At 40.5% G+C, this 18,735-nt stretch overlaps 1 protein-coding gene and 1 non-coding gene across 11 annotated transcripts in view; one reads left to right on the top strand and one right to left on the bottom strand.

Moving 5' to 3' along the window:
• The window catches only part of NEO1 (neogenin 1), a 156,181-nt gene that overhangs the window by 17,378 nt on the left and 120,068 nt on the right, over window positions 1-18,735 (top strand). The window lies entirely within an intron of this gene.
• LOC148540470 (U2 spliceosomal RNA) lies at window positions 9,983-10,165 on the bottom strand. The gene has a single exon (XR_015869853.1). It is a non-coding gene; the product is annotated as a U2 spliceosomal RNA (small nuclear RNA).

The following is an 18,735-nucleotide window of genomic DNA, read 5'->3' as shown; positions in this document are numbered from 1 at the left end:
GGCATGTCCGGCGTGTGTCGGAGCAATGGTCTCGTGACCCGCCGCTGTGCGTGTGTGGACAGGTGATTATGCTTTACGTTGATTGTTGGGTGTATATATGGGTAGGGGTTGTCGTTTGTGTGATATGCCCTTGATGAAGGTGTCGGATTGACACCGAAACGGCTGTCGGGCGCTACACACTGGAGGGAGGACTTGTGATGAGTATTTTTCTTGATAACCTGCTGTTTTTGCCATGATGAACTATTGCTATGACTTTGTTCACAAGCCCCTCTAATAACCTTGATATTTGTTCTACATTGGATTAATACATTTTTCTATGGACTAACATGGATGTGCTGACTCCTCCTTTCTCTATTTTGTAACATATTATGTGTTTGCACTCCGCATTGTTGCGACCATTAAGAGTGTGCTGCACTATATTTATATATATATATATATATATATATATATACAGTGTGTATATATACAGTCAGGTCCATAAATATTGGGACATTGACAGAATTTTCAGATTTTGGCCTCTATTCACCACCACAATGGCTTTGAAATGAAACAAACAAGATGTGCTTTAACTTCAGACTTTCAGATTTAATTTGAGGGTAATTACATCCAAATCGGGTGAATGGTGTAGGAATTACAACGGTTTCAATATGTGCCTCCCACTTTTTAAGGGGCCAAAAGTAATGGGACTATCAACTCAAAAGCTATTTCATGGACAGGTGTGGGCTATACCCTCGTTATTTCATTATCCATTAAGCAGGTAAAAGGTCTGGAGTTGATTCTAGGTGTGACATTTGCATTTGGAATCAGTTGCTGTCAACTCTCAATATGAGATCCAAAGAGCTGTCACTATCAGTGAAGCAAGCCATCATTAGGCTGAAAAATCTAAACAAACCCATCACAGAGAGAGCAAAAACATTAGGTGTGACCAAATCAACTGTTTGGAACATTCTTAAAAAGAAAGAACGCACCGGAGAGCTCAGCAACACCAAAAGACCCAGAAAACCACGGAAAACAACTGTGGTGGATGACAGAAGAATTATTTCCCTGGTGAAGAAAAACCCCTTCACAAACAGTTGGCCAAATCAAGAACACTCTCCAGGAGGTAGATGTATATGTGTCAAAGTCAACAATCAAGAGAAGACTTCACAAGAGTGAATATAGAGGGCTCACCACAAGATGCAAACCATTGGCGAGCCACAAAAACAGGAAGACCAGATTAGAGTTTGCCAAACAACATCTGAAAATGCCATTACAGTTCTGGAACAACATTCTATTGACAGATGAGACAAAGATCAACTTGTACCAGAGTGATGGGAAGAGAAGAGAAGGAAAGGAACTGCTCAAGATCCAAAACATACCACCTCATCAGTGAAGCATGGTGGTGGTAGTGTCATGGCGTGGGCATGTATGGCTGCCAATGGAACTGGTTTCCTTGTATTTATTGATGATGTGACTGCTGACAAAAGCAGCAGAATGAATTCTGAAGTGTTTCGGGCAATATTATATGCTCATATTCAGTCAAATGCTTCAGAACTCATTGGACAGCGCTTCACAGTGCAGATGGACAATGACCCGAAGCATACTGCAAAAGCAACCAAAGAGTTTTTTAAGGCTAAAAAGTGGAATGTTATGCAATGGCCAAGTCAATTCCCTGACCTGAATCCGATTGAGCATGCATTTCACTTGATGAAGACAAAACTGAAGGGAAAATGCCCCAAGAACAAGCAGGAACTGAAGACATTTGCAGTAGAGGCCTGGCAGAGCATCACCAGGGATGAAACCCAGCGTCTGGTGATGTCTATGTGTTCCAGACTTCAGGCTGTAATTGCCTGCAAAGGATTTGCAACAAAGTATTAAAAAGTGAAAGTTAGATTTAGGATTGTTTAGTTTGTCCCATTACTTTTGGCCCCTTAAAAAGTGGGAGGCACATATAGAAACCATTGTAATTCCTACACCGTTCACGTGATTTGGATGTAATTACCCTCAAATGAAATCTGAAAGTCTGCAGTCAAATCACATCTTGTTTGTTTCATTTCAAAGCCATTGTGGTGGTGAATAGAGGCCAAAATATGAAAATTCTGTGTGTTTGTATATGTATATATATCTCTGCCCCACTGCCTTGCATTGCTCTCCTGCTCACTTCTGGCTCCTGTGGACCCCTGCCGTCACATTGTTTACAAGTGGGGGTGGGGTGGATAACGTGTAGGGGCCATACTGACAAGGCGAAAGCCGGAAGAATGGCGACAGGTCCCCCTGTCTTAATCTTCCTTGGGTGCTGCCAGTGTGTGGTAGGACCCTTTTGTGCAATGCTAGTGAAAGCCCATAAACCCCTCCATGCCCCCCAATTCTGTGCCTGCTATCTCTCTCTGCCTCCTTCCTACCCCAGCACTGCCTGTCTCAAGCACCCTCCTTGCCCCACAGCAGTATTGCAACTACTGTCTGCACTGACCCCCTCCCTACCCACTGCACTGCATGCCCTTACTCCCCTTTACCCCTAGATCTACCCCAACTTCTCCCTGCCTTTACCCCATGTCTACCCCAATTGCTGCTTACCCTTATCCCCCTCTATCCCATCTGCTACCTACCCCCAGCACTGTCCCAACTGCTGCCTGCCCTCACCCCCATAATATGTGATGGGACGCAGGAACAGTGGCGTAGGACCCCAATTTTTTAAAGTGAGGGGTCCCTGGACCCACAATTTATTTATTTATTTTTCTCAGCGCGATCACAGAAATCACTTGTAAACAAAAACTAATCCTAAATATCTAGTACACTATAAGCAAAGTAAGAAGCAAAATTTAAGAACGAGGGGCATATCCAATAAGCCCCGCAGCTAATTGTCGGTGCTGAGCAATTCAACTAGCGGCATATAACCTGTGCGTTAATTATCAGAAGGTGCACTTTTCCTCGCAGCCTCTGGTTTGGTGCAGTCAAAACTGAGAAATCGCTTGGGTACTGACAAAGCTGCATAAACTTAACCCCCCTCCCCCCCCTGCAGCCTAACCCTCCACCCCCACAGCCTATCCCTCCCCCCCCTAATGCCTAACCCTAGCTCCTAACACTACCCCTAACCCTAATACTCATTGTTGAGATGCTGGCGCCGGGATTCTCACATGTCGGGATTCCGGGCTCCGGCATTCTGAGCGCCAGCATCTCATCCACCGGGATATAAACTACATCTCTTGTTCTGTGTGGGGATCACTCAAGTATACTTTTTTTTTTTTTTTTCTTTATGATATTTCATATATATTTAAAAAAAATATTTTTGGTTCATTAGGAGAAATTCAATTGTTATTTTTTAGCACGGTGAAGCAATTCAAATATATGTATGTGTGTGTGCAGAAATCTGTTTATGCCTGTGTAAAGCCTATCTTTACCTTGCCCAAGTGCTGCTGACATATACTTATATAGTTGGTATATAAGTATGTGTATATAACATACATACATACATACATACATACATACAAAAACAGGCAGCACTCAGAGGGCTTGTATATGTATAACATAGCACACAGTAACAGGTAGGTGCTTCCACTATGATATATATCTGTCATCCCTTGAAAAAGTTTGAGAACCAGACGAAACGTGTTGGTTGCTCTTTTGTATCTACCTTTTATGAACGTGCCAGCTTTTACTCAGATCAGCTTTTAGTACTTTTTTACTTTTGTAGTTTTTTTTACTCTTTATTCAATGTGAGGTGCTTTTATGCACGTTGCATAGTCCAAATAGGACTAAAGATTTGTTACATGCATTGTAGTTTTTATATGCACTTTTCTTTTTATAGCTAGTCAATGTCTTATTTACATTTTTTTTTATATACATTCGAAAGTCATATGAAATGTTTATATTAATTTGCTGTGATGATTTGGCACAAAACAAATCACTTTCCTATATGTAATTGCTTTTGCACCATATCTTTGCACTTTAATTAGTTAAAAAGTGATGAAGTAATTAAAGTGCTAATTATAGAAATTATTTATTTGTTACTTGGTATGTTTAAGTACAGAGGGTGCTGTAATAAGATTTAACTTTTTTGGTTTTACACTTGCAACAGACCACCACTGTTACATAATTACTGTATGAGCTGATACCCATACCATTGGGGAGTGCTGCTAACACATTACATAGGTTTTTTGTGTCTATTTCAGGGTTATCATATATGCATGTAATAATCCCACAAACTTGATCAAGGGTATCCACTTATATTGGCGCTGCTTTTTTTATTGTGTGTGTGTGTGTATATGCGTGTACAGCACATATGCTGTAATGGTTAGCATTACTGCCACACAGCACGGAGGTTGTGGGTTTGATTCCCACTACGGCCCTAACTGTGTGGAGTTTGTATATTCTCCCTGTGCTTGTGTGGGTTTCCTTGGGGTGCTCCGGTTTCCTACCACACTCCAAAAATATACTGGTAGGTTAATTGGGTCCCAACAAAAATTAACCTGTGTGTGATGGGGAATATAGATTGTAAGGTCCACTGGGGCAGGGACTGATGTGAATGGACAAATCTTCTCTGTAAACCGCTGCGGAATATGTGTGTGCTATATAAATAACTGGTAATAAATAAATATACACATTATAGTGTGTGTAGACATACACACACTTACTATATACATGCATTCATTCTTTAAAAAAAAAAAAAAGGGGGGGGAAGAACTTGAATATAACTTTAAGTAACGAAATTCTTATTCTCCCATAAAGCAGTTATTTGTCATGATTTTGTCAACCCTGAAGTGTCCTTCTACTTTTCGCTTTGCCTCACACCTTCACTCCACTTGTTTTGTAAAGCCGAATCTGCCAGACAGTTTCAAGTCTCAAATTTCATACCATGATGTCATGAAAGGGATTGTATTGCTTTGAGTACAGTTTAAAGCTTGAAAATACCAGAATTTTGGATTTCCAAAACATATTGTTTAGCTGTAATTCAGAAGAATTGATGGGATTTCTGACCATTGCATACCACTACAAAACTTGGCAGGTATTGTTCTGTTTTAGCTTGTTTTTTAGGTGTCACTTTGAACATTTGTTCCACACACTTTTTTTTGTCATCTGATTATAGTCCAGTGGTCTTGCCACATTTCAGTTTAGAAACCATAATGAAACGGCTTGTATGTCCTACATGTTAAGAATACTTGTAAAGATACACAAATGCAACTGTTCTGAGCTGTTGGCAATTAATCCTTGAAATGAGCAAACCAATTAGGAATTTTTTTTTTTTTTTTTTCTCAGAAGAGCTGACTGACTGGGTCACCTTGGGGCTGATTCCATTCAGCGTGCTGTTGATATCGCCATGAGGGAGCTCCTGGAGCTATTCAATTCAGTGCGCTGTTAGGTTGAATAAATGATTTTCTTCTTACACCCTCCTGTGGGTGCAAGGAGAAATCCGACTAAAGTGGCGGCCGTGAGGCTGTTTTCCAGCATAGTGTGGCACTTTAGTCAGAGAATGCTGGATATCGCGACTAAATACTCTGCTTTAGTCGCGAGAACCGGCATTCTCTGACTAAGTCAGACTAGTCGGACTAAACTGCGAGGTGAATTGAATAGCTTCTAGCCAGTTGTTCCTGTGCATGCTGATCCGGTACATTGACTTTAAAGATTTTTTGCCGTGCCAACTGATATATGAGCTCATAAAATCACTGGAGCATTTTTAATTTCTGCATCTGTATGGTTTTTACCACACAACTGTTAATGGATTAAAGTATTGTGTTGCTGAACACCTCTCGACAGCTGTGTTTACAGCTGTCCCACAGATAGCTTGACATTTTGCTTAATTATATGCTCTAACTCTATATAGCTTAACTACTATTGTGCATGGTTATGTTGATGATGATCCATAAAACTGTAGGAGTACATCTTCATTTATTGTAAGATTTTTTTTAACAGATTTATAGAATTTAATATACAATTTGGTTCAGTATTGGATAATCTGAGATCCCAAAGCCTAGCTTCATGTGTGATCGTACAGAACGTTAATTTGTGTAACATCTGTATACACCGATCAGCCATAGCATTAAACCATCTGCCTAATATTGTGTAGATCCCCCTTGTGCCACCAAAACTGCTCTGACCTGTCAAGGCATGGACTACACAAGATCTCTGTAGGTGTCCTGTAGTATCTGGCACCAAGACGTTGGTAGCAGATCCTTTTAAGTCCTGTAAATTGCGAGGATGGGCCTCCGTGGTTTCTGCCCGTTTTTTTAGCACATCCAACAGATGCTTAATCGGATTGAGAGATGGGGAATTTGGAGGCCAAGATAACATTTCGAACTCTGCAAAAATTGTTCAGAAATGGTTTAAGAAACATGACAGTGTGGCAGGGCGCATTATCCTGCTGAAAGAGGCCACTGTCATCAGGGAATAACGTCGCCATGAAAGGGTGTACTTGGTCTGCAACAATGTGTAGGTGGTACGAGTCAAAATAACATCCACATGAATGAAAGGACCCCTGGTTGCCCAGCAGAACATTGCCCAGAGCATCACACTGTCTCCGCTGGCTTGCCTTCTTCCAATAGTGCATCCTGGTGTCATCCTGGCACATGCACCTGACCGTCCACATTTTGTAAAAAAAAAAAAAAACATGATTAATCAGACCAGGCCACCCTCTTCCATTGCTCCATGGTCCAGTTCTGGTGCTCAGCCTGTTGTAAGCACTTTTGGTGGTGGACAGGAGTCAGCATGGGCACTCTGACCAGTCTGTGGCTACACAGCCCCATACACAGGAAGCTGCAATGCACTGTGCGTTCAGTTTACAGAAGGAGAATGTTAATGCTAGTCATACATATAGCCCAGGACAAATTGCAAGCAACAGGTACGCTGGCCAATGTGGCCAGCAAAAATCTGATTATAACCGTTGCTGTCTTAAGTGGCCAAATTTCCACATCGAACAGTCCAAATGGCTAGGTTGCTTTTATTGTTGACTGGGCCTGTTAGTATAGTCAGAGATTATACACAATTTCCAAGTGTAGTTATCTTACGGGCAAATTTACCAACATGCTGGATAATATTTAATACTTTAGAGCCATATTACTATCTAGTATTATTTTGTTTTAACAAGATGTTCAATGTGACCAGTTTTTAGAGTATGAAGTCTTGCCAACTGAATAGTTCCCATGACAAAGTGGACCTCTAACTGAATTTCTTCCAATAATAATGAATAATCGAACATTTAATAGTACAGCCTCTGGAAAAGCTTAATTGCAATGTGCATTTATTGATCACACATAAGATGATTGAGTGAATTTGCTATAAAACTCTGCCTCGGTCATAAATGCCTTAGGTGTTATTTCAATTAGCCATTTGTGTGGGCTAAAGATCCTGTGACATTAATCTCATGATCACTCAAGAAAGTCTTGAAAGCAGAAAACTTCCTGGAATCTAATGTCCCCTAAAGTTATCCGGTGCACAGGGAGTGTCCTTCCAATACATGGTCTTTTCACAGTCTAATTATTTCTGCCCTGAATTTGCAGAAATGTACAGAGGTGAATATATATGAAGCTATAATGCTTAACATTTTCTTTTTGTGGTGTCTATACAGATCTCTGTTCAATGTGTAGTTTATGTAAGTGATCGGTACCCTTTATTTGTATCCCTTTTAAATGGAAACCATCTTGTTTTTAAAAGGGGCCTATTTTTTTAGGAAGGGTAAAGTGATATAATGTTTAAAAATAAAAATGTAAATTTGTTTAGAAATTGTGTGGGTTGTCCATTATAACTGTAAATGAGCACATCAGCTGGATTACTTCTGGTTCATTCTATTAATCTTAAAGCTGATTTTTTTGTTTTAATGCGTAGGCCAGAGCTATTGCTTCACACTGATTTTCTTAATTTAATCTAATTTCATTTTTAATCAAATTCTAGTTCAGCACTGGATTGTATTCAACAGCGTACTTGATTTTGAGTCTACATTTGTCCTAGAATATGGCTTCAACGCATGTATGCAAAATAGGTAACCGGAACTAAATTATATGCACTTGTGTTCATTGAAGAGTCCATTTTTTAAATAGACTATAACTATTTTAAATACTAATTAAAACAAGGATGCTGCCATTATTGTGTGGTTCAGCATAAAAATAAAGATTACTGGAATAGTTATTTATACGCTCCTGATGTCACAGCTTCCACTGCTGTATATGGAAGTACATAGTAGTTGGGAAAATGCTTTCTGTAAATGGCAGTTCTGGAGGCTAAAATAAGGGAATGAGATAGATCCCCTTCCGTTTTTGTACGATGATGTAATCAGCCAGTGTCCAACGTCATTCCCTACCATCTAAGTGGGCATAGAGGGGGAATATATTCTTGTGGTGAGCGAAGCGTGGCGAGCCCGCAAGGGGCCAAATTTCTTATTTTCCTGGAAAGTGTGGGCAGAAACATCCACTTCCGCCCGAACTAACGTCACTTCCAGGTACAGCTACTGAAGGGGTTTTATACTCTTCCCTAAAATAAGGGACTTGTACGCCGTTATCATATCATACATGACTTTTTTTTTCTTTACATTTCAATAAATCCCTAGATTTGATAATTTTACACCATATCATTAGAGAGGATATCTCAATAGTATGTTCTGTTTTTTTTTTCTTTCCCTTGGCTACAGCAGTATGATCTTGTCCATTGGAATGTTGATTACATTGTTTAATTGTTTATTAAGCAGTTCCTGTCATCTAAATATTAAGCAGACAACCAAATATCTTATTTTTTTTTATGTTCCAAAACTGTGTGCTTCATTCTACATTTATTGTATACATGTCTGGAGAAAGGTTTAGTGGTAGTTGTCAACTTAAAATGAGGTAGATGTGATGATTCATGTGTCCCTGTCATGTTCTGGCAGACATACTCCAGAGAGAGCGCACATAAACTACCAGCTTACAGCTCAGGCTCCTGTGGCTTTCAGAAAGTGATGAACTCCCTGTATCTCAAGAAGTTACTTTGTAAACTGCTTGCTGAATCCAGTCTGGACATCCTAGTTATGGACAGCAAAGAAAGTTTTTATAGTCTCATCTGTATAAACTACATAAATACAACGCTAAGTGATGCTTTATCATCTTTCACATTTGGCCAGAAAATTACATGACAAGTAGGCTTTAAGACTTGTGTTTGATTTCTTGCTCTGTGCCTGATGAATATTATTCCGTTTAAGGCCGGCAACAGAAATCTTGGGGCCCGGTACACTGATACCTCTGGGCTCCCCCCTCCCAATCATCCCTTACCTAGTCTCCCCCCTCAACCTGACCCCTGTGGGTGGCATAAAAAAAAGATTGTGTGTGTATAATATATATATATATATATATATATATATATATATATATATATATATCCACTCTGCTTATACTCATTTTTATATAATATATAGTTGGAAGTAGCAGCAAAAGGAAAAATAAGCTGACTTACCACACTGACTGTTGGTTGCTGCGTTGCCGGTGGGACTGCAAGGGAGGGTGTTTGTAATGGGAGAGGTGGTGCTGCAGGCCTGCAGTCGCTGTGCTGTAACTGACATTACATGCTGGAGCCAGTTACTTCGTGTTCCCTGCCCTGGCTATGGACTGCAGTCACAGTGTTGCTCTTCTGAGGCCGCGACGAGCTGGTGCCTGGAGCAGCGTGATGACAACGCGCGTCACACGCCAGTCATCAGCCCAGCCCAGCCCAAGACTGCCGGACCAGACCAAGTGACAGCGGTAAGGGGGGGGTGTTGGGCGGCTTTATATTTTTTATTTTTGCCTATTTGGACGGGCAGATGGACCATTCAGTGTCTATATAACTATTATGTGGCAAGGCCCCATTTTGTATCCCTGAACCTCGGGGCCCGGCACAGGTGTACCCGTTGTACCCCCCTGTCGCCAGGCCTGATTCCGCTGTATCTTTTTTTAAGGATACTGAATTTGTATTTGTTTTCAATTTTGCATCTGACCTTTTGCACAGAAGGATTTTATAAATTGGCGAAATTTATGCTAATTCCGATAATAAGATGCGTTCCATTTAATATTCTTTGTGTAGCAGCCATATTTACTGTTTTTTTTTTTTTTTTTTCCAGGTCAATGCGTGGAGTGGACAGAGCGAGCTCCTCTTCCATCTCCCTGTTCTAAAAATCCATTTAATATATGGCCCACAGATAGGGGGCGTATCAGATATTAAACTGATGAGAACAGATTTTTTTTATTGAAAAATCTGTCTTTATTTACATAAAGATGGCAAAAAACATACATAAACATTTCATACAAGTGTACTGTGTCGCAGCGCAGTTTAAATGCAATACACTATCAAACATACATTATAGTACATTGCAAGACATATTTACTGTTGTTCCAGTGCAATAGCATTGTATTTTATCAGGAATGCCTAGGCAGCATATACTGTATGCAGTGTTCTCCCCAGAAAATGTTTTCAGCCGGGTGGCATCAAGAAGTAGCTGTGGGGGCCTTCGCAATAATAAAAATAAACCCTGACCTTTATAATGATTTAAACTTGAAATAACATTTTATTTATTAATTCTCCTCTTATTATTAGAGGCCCAGTCGTCTGATTATGAAAAAGCTGCAAAGTCTGTAGGATCTGGTCCTTTTTATACAGCTCCCAGATACTGTCCCCACTTGCAGGTTCCCAAAGTTCTGGGTGGTAGGCTGTCTCTTGCCGGGTGGTGCACCCACAAAAAACAGCCTGGGGAGAACACTGATGTATGTACATACCAGCCCTCTGTCAGCCCTTCCCTCCTGTGTGATTATAGCGACACCTAGCAAAATCATGTTTTTGGTTATTTTTGCTTTATAAAGGAGAGCCTAATGTGCAGAAAGATTGCAGTGTAATTCCATGTTATAGTCTGAAAGTCCCAGTGTAATAACTATTGGAGCTCAAAGTGGCATGTTAGCTGACTGAAGGTGCTCTGCTGCACAAATTTATTCATGTTGGGTTCTTCTTTCATCAGTGGTCACCATAGAGAGGGGATGGTAGTCCCACTGTAGGTACTGTCATCTTCGTTTACAGCCTATTGCATTTAAATAAATAAACTCCACCCAAAGCAAAAATATAAAATAGTTTTGGGTGGCGTTAAAATAAAAACAAAAGCTCCTGATCTGCCCGTACCACAGTCATATTGTGCAAGTCATCATTCTTATTCTGGCAGGCTGTGCCACTTCTGCATACTGAAAATCACAACTCTTTTCAGGGATACCTACACAGGTCAATTACTTACTAACCTAAGCTACAAAGCTGCAGTATTGTTCAGTTTGTGAGTGATTTGATGCAAATTGGAGTTGTCAAAGCTTGTGTGTGTGTTTCGTTACTGCACATCTGTACTGATGAATAGTCTACATTGTAATATAATAATGTCGGCTCTACACTTTGCTCTTTTAGCCATTGATTGCATTGCTAACCTAGAAAAATCTAACTAAATCACACAAAGCTATAGGAAGTGGAGACTGATAAAATCTTTAGTACATTCACAGAAAATCTCATTCCACAGTAAATTTCCACATCTCACCAGTATAGCATTAAATGATCCTTATAAGTTTCTGCCACTAAGCAGCAGTGCAGTAAATCTGATTTATAGTCTGCTATAAAGGCATCAGAAGGAAAATACATTCCTTTCTAGCAGAGGGAAAAGAATATTTTCTTTAGTCTGCGAATAAAATATAAAAGGCATGTGGCTGCCCACTAAAGAAGACATTTCAAAAAGTTTAGGCTGGTTGTGAAACTATTCTGTTGCCAGAAGGGAATGTAATAGTAAACAGGTTAACCATTGATATTGTTTTTGCCTTAATCTTTTAAGGAATGCAAAACCATTCCTTAAATGTGTACATATCTTTTCAAGAGGCAATCTCACAATTTTTTTATTTATTTTTTCTTCAAAATAACAAATACCATCCGTCTTATTCTTAACTGTCCTCCTAAAAATCATTCTCATTTCAAAATCTCTCTGGAGGAAAAAGAAATGTCTGCCAACTTGTAGTATAGTTTTAGTACAGAAAAAAACAACTGGGGTCCCAGACATGGGAACCCAACGTTCTAAAGAAACATTTAAGTGAATGGTATAATAAACTGATCAGTTTACTTTTGGTTAGGTACTATATGTAGCATGTTTAATAGGACTAGTCCAATTCTGAGCCATTGGGGCAGATTAAATTAAGATGATGCTCATCTGGATATTGCTGGTAAGAACTTATTTTTGCAAAAATTAGCTAATTGTAAGTGCAAGACTCCAATAGGAACTTGCTGTTAAGTGAACCTACCCCTAAGATAGTTTGAGAATTTAAACCTTTCCTAAACTGGTTACACATTACACAATATGCATGATGAGATGGAGGACATATCGTGTGGTTGTTTGACACCGCACAATCTGGTGAATGACTGTATGATATGTTGTTTACCAGCCGCATCCACAAGCATGCGGTCGTTCATCATATTGACAGATTGAGCAGCATGTAGGCTCGATCTGTCGATGCGATGAACGACCCCGTGGGAGCGTGCATGGTTGCTCATAGTGGGCACATACTTGACGATGTGGATGATATGTCGGCCCAATTTGCCGACATATCGTTTACTGTGTACCCACCTTTAGCCTGCTTTAAGGATCCCATACATCTGCAATGGATTGGGGCAATTTCCCAATCCCCAGGCGCCACGGTCAGGGCATCTGTGAAATCCAACATGCTGGATTTCCCCAATTTGCTAATCCTGACCAAAATTAGATCGTAATAAGAAAATCGGGGATTTTCAACATGAAGAATTCCACCGATTCCCTGACGGATTGGCCATATAACGATGGCTGCAGATTGAACCGGATTTGCCGGTCGAAATACCAATCAGGAAATCTGGTAAATGACCGCATATGTATTGGGTCCGTTTGCTGTAGCCAAGTACATAATAGGTCTAATGCTGGGTACACACTGACAGATACATTGGCTGATCAATTGTTCGGCCAATATATCTTCTGCACATCGGCACATATATCTGCAGATCACTCGATCTGCAGATATATCTGTCAGTTGTGTACAGAGGGGGATCTAGACTCTCTTTAGGGGGGGCTGTGTGTGTGTGTGTGTGTGTTTGTGTATGTATGTATGTATGTATGTGCAGTGGTGGCAAGGATATGCTTACCACCACGTCCGCGATCCGTCCATCATGGATCCCAATGGGGGCCCTGGGGGTGAGGTACGTGTCGCCTGGGTCCTCAGACTTCTCATTAATCCGGTTTTAATCACCTGTAGGAGGGGGACCTTGTGTGTCATATCAGGGACGGTTTTAGTCCAATTAGAGCCCAGGGTGAAAAGTCCTTTTGGTGCCCCACTTAAAAGGACAAAAAAAAAAATAGATGCTCACCTTACCTATATGGTGGTTTCTCGGCAATGTGGAACCTCTGAAGAAACCTCTGAAGAAATTGATTCTCTGTGGGCAGACTGTGTACTCAATCAGTAGTCACTATTCACTTTGAAGATCAAATGGTCCGGAAGATGCCTGTTTGTGTAGGAATGTCATCATCATACAACAGAAGTTCAACGAAAAACGCAATTGTAAAGGAAGGTATAGAATTGAGTACATAGAAATGAGTGCACATGGCTAGATAAGTTAGTTTATCTGCAGCCGCCAAACCCCCCCCCTCTCCCCAAAAAAGAAGATTTTTCTGTGAAATATAGAGGAATCAGTCATAGGAGCTAGAGCTGTCTGACTACCCTATGCTTGCTCTTGTGGTGGTTTCCCCTTCATTCACAGATCTGCTATTCAGACTAGAGGTAGCTTGGGAGAGAGCATAACAATAATAAAACAAAAAACAAATGCAACTATGCAAAAGTAGAAATAGTTTGAATTGATGAATTCTATGATTGATTGCAATTGGATTAACAATCTAAACCAAACAGTAAAAGGACTAATAGGAGGATGTAATTCATTTACCCTACATTGCACTGCATGCTGACCTTTTCATCAATTCAACGTTTCTAGAATTATATTTTTAACACCAGGGCTTGTTTTTAAATTACAGATAAAATGCATTTAGACCAAAACTTGTAAGAATCCTAATTAGATTATAGCGAGTTACATAAAGGAATATAAAACCCTGAAGTGAAATAAAGAAAAAAGCAGCTGTTCATTTTCATCTGCATGTGAATCGCTGGCACACCTTTTTAATGAGAGAATTTAGTTGCAATCTTCATTCTATCGTGTCTTGTGCTAACAGATAATGTTCCAGTAACAGCCTGCAATCTGATAATTGCATACTGTAGACTCGCCAATCCAAAAATAAGCAGTTCCCCTCCCCCACCCTTAATTCAAAAATATAAAATGCTGAAATAATTAACCCCTGCAGAGCGTGCTTGCTATGTGCATTTAAACTACAGTTACTAGAAGGATAGTCATGCACTGTTTTAAGAAAGCCACAGCTTCTTCTCTTTTTAGGGGTGGAGAATTACCCCCACCCCTCCAATCCAGCTATATCCATAATTAATACTTTTTATTACTATTTGTTATTAAAAAACAACACCTTGGCCCAGGAAAAAAAAATAACACAATTGGTCCAGCTTCCCACAGAAAATTGACGTGACGGTAGCAGAGAGAAGTCCCTCCCTGCCCTCAGCCGCCGGCACCCAGCAGTGGCTGCAACCTCAGTAACTAAGAAAGTCACAGCAGAGCACTGCGGGCGGACAGCTGTGTGACTTATGATGTCAAGTCACCGTATGTCAAGACCCGGGCTGCCTCTGAGTTGCCTGGAAGAGCCCAGCGCAGCTCGGGCCCAAAGTGAGAGCGGTAGATGCGGTATGTGCTGCTGTTGCCGCTAGGCCTGCCAGCTTTGAAAAGTCCAGGGCCCCAGCAATTGCCACACTGTGATGGGTGAATATGTACTTGATGAAAGGCACAAAAGTTGGCTTTTCTGTACTTTCACAAATTTGTGATATCTTTTTTACAGTTTATTGCAGTTTTGCTTTCAATTTCACCTTGTGTTACATTACATTTAGGCAAAATGCCCAGTGAACTAATATTTTATTTTTCTTTCCTTTCCGTTTTGCGGTTCCACCCCAAGCAAAATAGATGTAAGGAGAGGCCAATCTTGGCGCAAAGTCAAAGGCACAACCCAAATACCATCTAAACCAGCTCTACAACAAAAGATGGTATATAGACAGCTAACAATATTGCTGATGGTGTGAAGTGCCACCCATCCATTAATTAAAGCAAAGGATAATGCTTTTCAAACAAAGTGTAACTCGTGTTAATTCTTACAAAAGCTATGTAGTAGTTGACTATATTTTTGTTAGTGATTTTTAGATTAATGAAATGTAACCAAATTAGGTGTTGTAACCTTAAGGTGCAAATCATGTGTATAGACCGATCAGCCATAACCTTAAAACCACCTGCATAATAATGGGGCCGATTCAATTCAGCGCGAGTTGAATAGCATTGGGGAAGTTGGTCGCAGAGCTATTCAATTCAGCGTGCTGTTTAGACCGACTATTACAAGTTAAGTTGGAGAATAACAGTTCTAGCGACTTAACCTGGGTGTTTAATCGCGAGAACCGGCATCTCTGACTAAAGTGCTGGCCACGAGACTGTTAGCGCTTCGGCAAGCTGACAGCCTCACGGCCGGCACTTTAGTCGGATTTCGCCTCAACCCTCAAGAGTGTGTGAGAAGAAATCATTTAGTCGACCTAACTGCGCTGAATTGAATAGCTCCGGGACCAACTTCTTGGTGCTGTTCAACTCCCGCTGAAATAAATCGCCTACCTTGTGTCACCAAAACAGCTCTGACCCGTAGAGGCATGGACTCCACAAGACCTCTGAAGGTGTCCTGTGGTATCTGGCACCAAGGCATTGACAGCAGATCCTCAAAGGGGCACATCCAGTAGACGATATTAATGAGCGATTAAACGATAACGACATAGTTATCGTTCAATCACTCATTAATCGTGCACAAATCGTGCTCTATAATGTCGGAAACGACCAGTGATACGCGCTCCCGCTGGTAGTTTCCGACATCAATCATCGCTTGAACATGCCGGTCAATCTGCCGATAACGATGTTCAGTGATGAGGGAGGGTGCCTACACTGAACAATACATCGTTCAGTGTAGGCACTGCACAGTTTAATTAACGATATCGTTATTGTTCAGTCCTTCACTAGTCGCCTAGTGGATGTGCTCCTTTATATCCTGTAAATTGCAAAGTGAGGCCTCCATAGCTTGGAATTGGTTTTCCAGCACATCCCACAGAGGCTGAATTAGATTAAGATAAGGGAAATTTGGAGGCCAAGTTAACACTTCGAACTCGGTCATGTTTCTTAAACCATTTCTGAACAATTTTTGCAGTGTGGCAGGGCGCATTACCCTGCTGAAAGAGGCCACTGCCATCAGGGAATACCGTTGACATGAAGGGGTGTAGTTGGTCTGCAACAATATTTAGGTAGGTGCTACATATCACAGTAATGGCAGCCATCAATGATCGCCGATCCTCCTTTGAATCTGTGAAATTCTTCTTCATACTGCATCCTGGTTGCATCACTTCCCTAGGTAGATGAAGCACCCGGCTGTCAACATGATGTTAAATAAAATGTGAATCATCAGACCAGTCCACCTTCTTCCATCACTCCATGGTCCAATTCTGACTCGCTTGTTCTTATTGAAAAAGTACAAGTGCACAACTCCAACATTACTAATTATATATAATACATTATGCAATAGAATTTTGCAATAAATAGAGAGATTAGCATAATCATGGCCATGGGCCTACCCACCGCGCCCAGGTAACCTCTGGGGGTAGGTCCCTAACATACTGGGGTTGCAATCCAGAGCGCAGGACACCCCCCAAACAGACCAAGCTGAGCCACCCCAGGGCATTACTCTAATGAGAAAAGGTGAAGTGTAAGATGGATAAGAGCAGCTACTGCTGCATATATAAGAAGGTGAAAAATAGAGGTTTAAAAATAATACATATATATTAAACAAACAATAAAGGTGCAAAAAAGGAAAATGTGTTTATAATGTGATGCCCTGAAGCAGCCCAACCAAAGCAATCCAGGGGACTCACGCCCCAAAAATCAACCCATCGCTGTACTGCAGTATAAAAATGTATAGGACTTACCTAGGATTGTGCCTTGTACTAAGGTGCTGCCAGAATCCCTGCTTAAAACCAATGGGGGAGGGCTGCTAGTTTAGGCTGAAGGCGTCTCATACCTTCAGGTGTGCATGGGAGCATACTAAATAGAGTATATAGAAAAGGGGGCCCTAGACTGCACACCCCTTTTCTATATACCTGGTTACCTGGGCGCTGTGGGTAGGCCCATAACCATGGCCATGATTATGCTAAAACCTCTATTTATTACAAAATTCTATTGCATAATGTATTATATATAATTAGTAATGTTGGAGTTGTGCACTTGTACTTTTTTTTTCTTGTGTTTGCAACAACAGTCTCCACAGGTAGCACCTCCCAATATATATATCTAGCTATATATATATATATATCTATATATTTTTCAGGGTGTGCAGTCTAGGGCCCCCTTTTCTATATACTCCTGTTCTTATTGTAGGCTCTATTGGTGCTTGACAGGGGGGTCAGCATTTAGCATCGTTACTCTGACCAGTCTGTGGCTACACAGCCCCATAAGCAGCAAGCTGCGAATCCACTGCGTGTTGAGACATCTTTCTATCATAGCCAGCATTAACTTTTTCAACAATTTGTACTACAGTAGCTCTTCTTTGTGGTCATAGCAGATGGGCTAGCCTTGGGTCCTCATGCGCATCAGTGAGCCTTGGGCACCCATGTCACTGGTCCTTCCTTGGACAACTTTTGGTAGGTAATAACCACTGCATATCGGAAACACCTAATAAGACCTGTAATTTTATAGATGCTCAGACCTGGTTGTATAGCCAGCACAATTTGGCCCTTGCCAAAGTAGTTCAGATCCTCATGCTTGTCTACTCTTCCTGCTTCCAATACATCACCTTCAAGAACTGAGTGTTCTCATTCTGCCTAATTTATCCCACCCCTCGACTGGTACCATTGTAATGAAATAATGCTATCCACACATTATATATATATATATATATATATATATATATACGCACGCTCTCTGTCCCTAAAGTCTGGACACCTAGGAAATCTCATTAAATATATTTTTTTTACCAGCACAGATTAAATATGGCTTTGTCGAAAAAATTGAAGTGGTACTTCTCAGTGGACGTGAAGGATAGTCATATCGAAAGATAGCAGATGAATTTAATGCACGTCATTTCAGTTTTTGAAAATAAGCTTTTTTGCCTAGGTGTCCAGACTTTAGGGACACCCTGTATGTGTGTTATTATATATATATATATATATATATATATATATATATATATATATAAAAAATTTTTGTGTGACGCATAGGACATTTTACATTAATTAAAATTCTTTGAATGGTCATGGAACTCTCTAAGAACAAAAATATTGTGGTATAGAAGCAGTTCACATACTTGATTGTCTGTAAATGTCCCATTCGTCATACATTATTGTTGATAAAGAGAGAGTACAGTGGATTATCAAGATCCCAGAATACATATGCCAAGAAAAGGGGGTGCACTCACCAGACTCTGATGAAGTGTAAAATCAACTTTTGTTCATATTAACAGCATCATACATCAACGTTTCACTGATTGCATAGACCTTTGTCAGGATACGTATCCTGACAAAGGTCCATGCTATCACTGAAACTTTGATGTATGATGCTGTTAAGAAATGGTGAAAATAAGAGTCTGGCGAGTGCATTCCCTATTCTTGGTGTGTA

This window comes from Taudactylus pleione, unplaced genomic scaffold (genome assembly GCF_031769625.1).
Source record: "Taudactylus pleione unplaced genomic scaffold, aTauple2 ptg000019l, whole genome shotgun sequence".
In the NCBI taxonomy this organism is placed as follows: domain Eukaryota; kingdom Metazoa; phylum Chordata; class Amphibia; order Anura; family Myobatrachidae; genus Taudactylus; species Taudactylus pleione.
The sequence above is the reverse complement of the archived record's forward strand: the minus strand, read 5'-3'. Positions and strand labels throughout refer to the sequence as shown.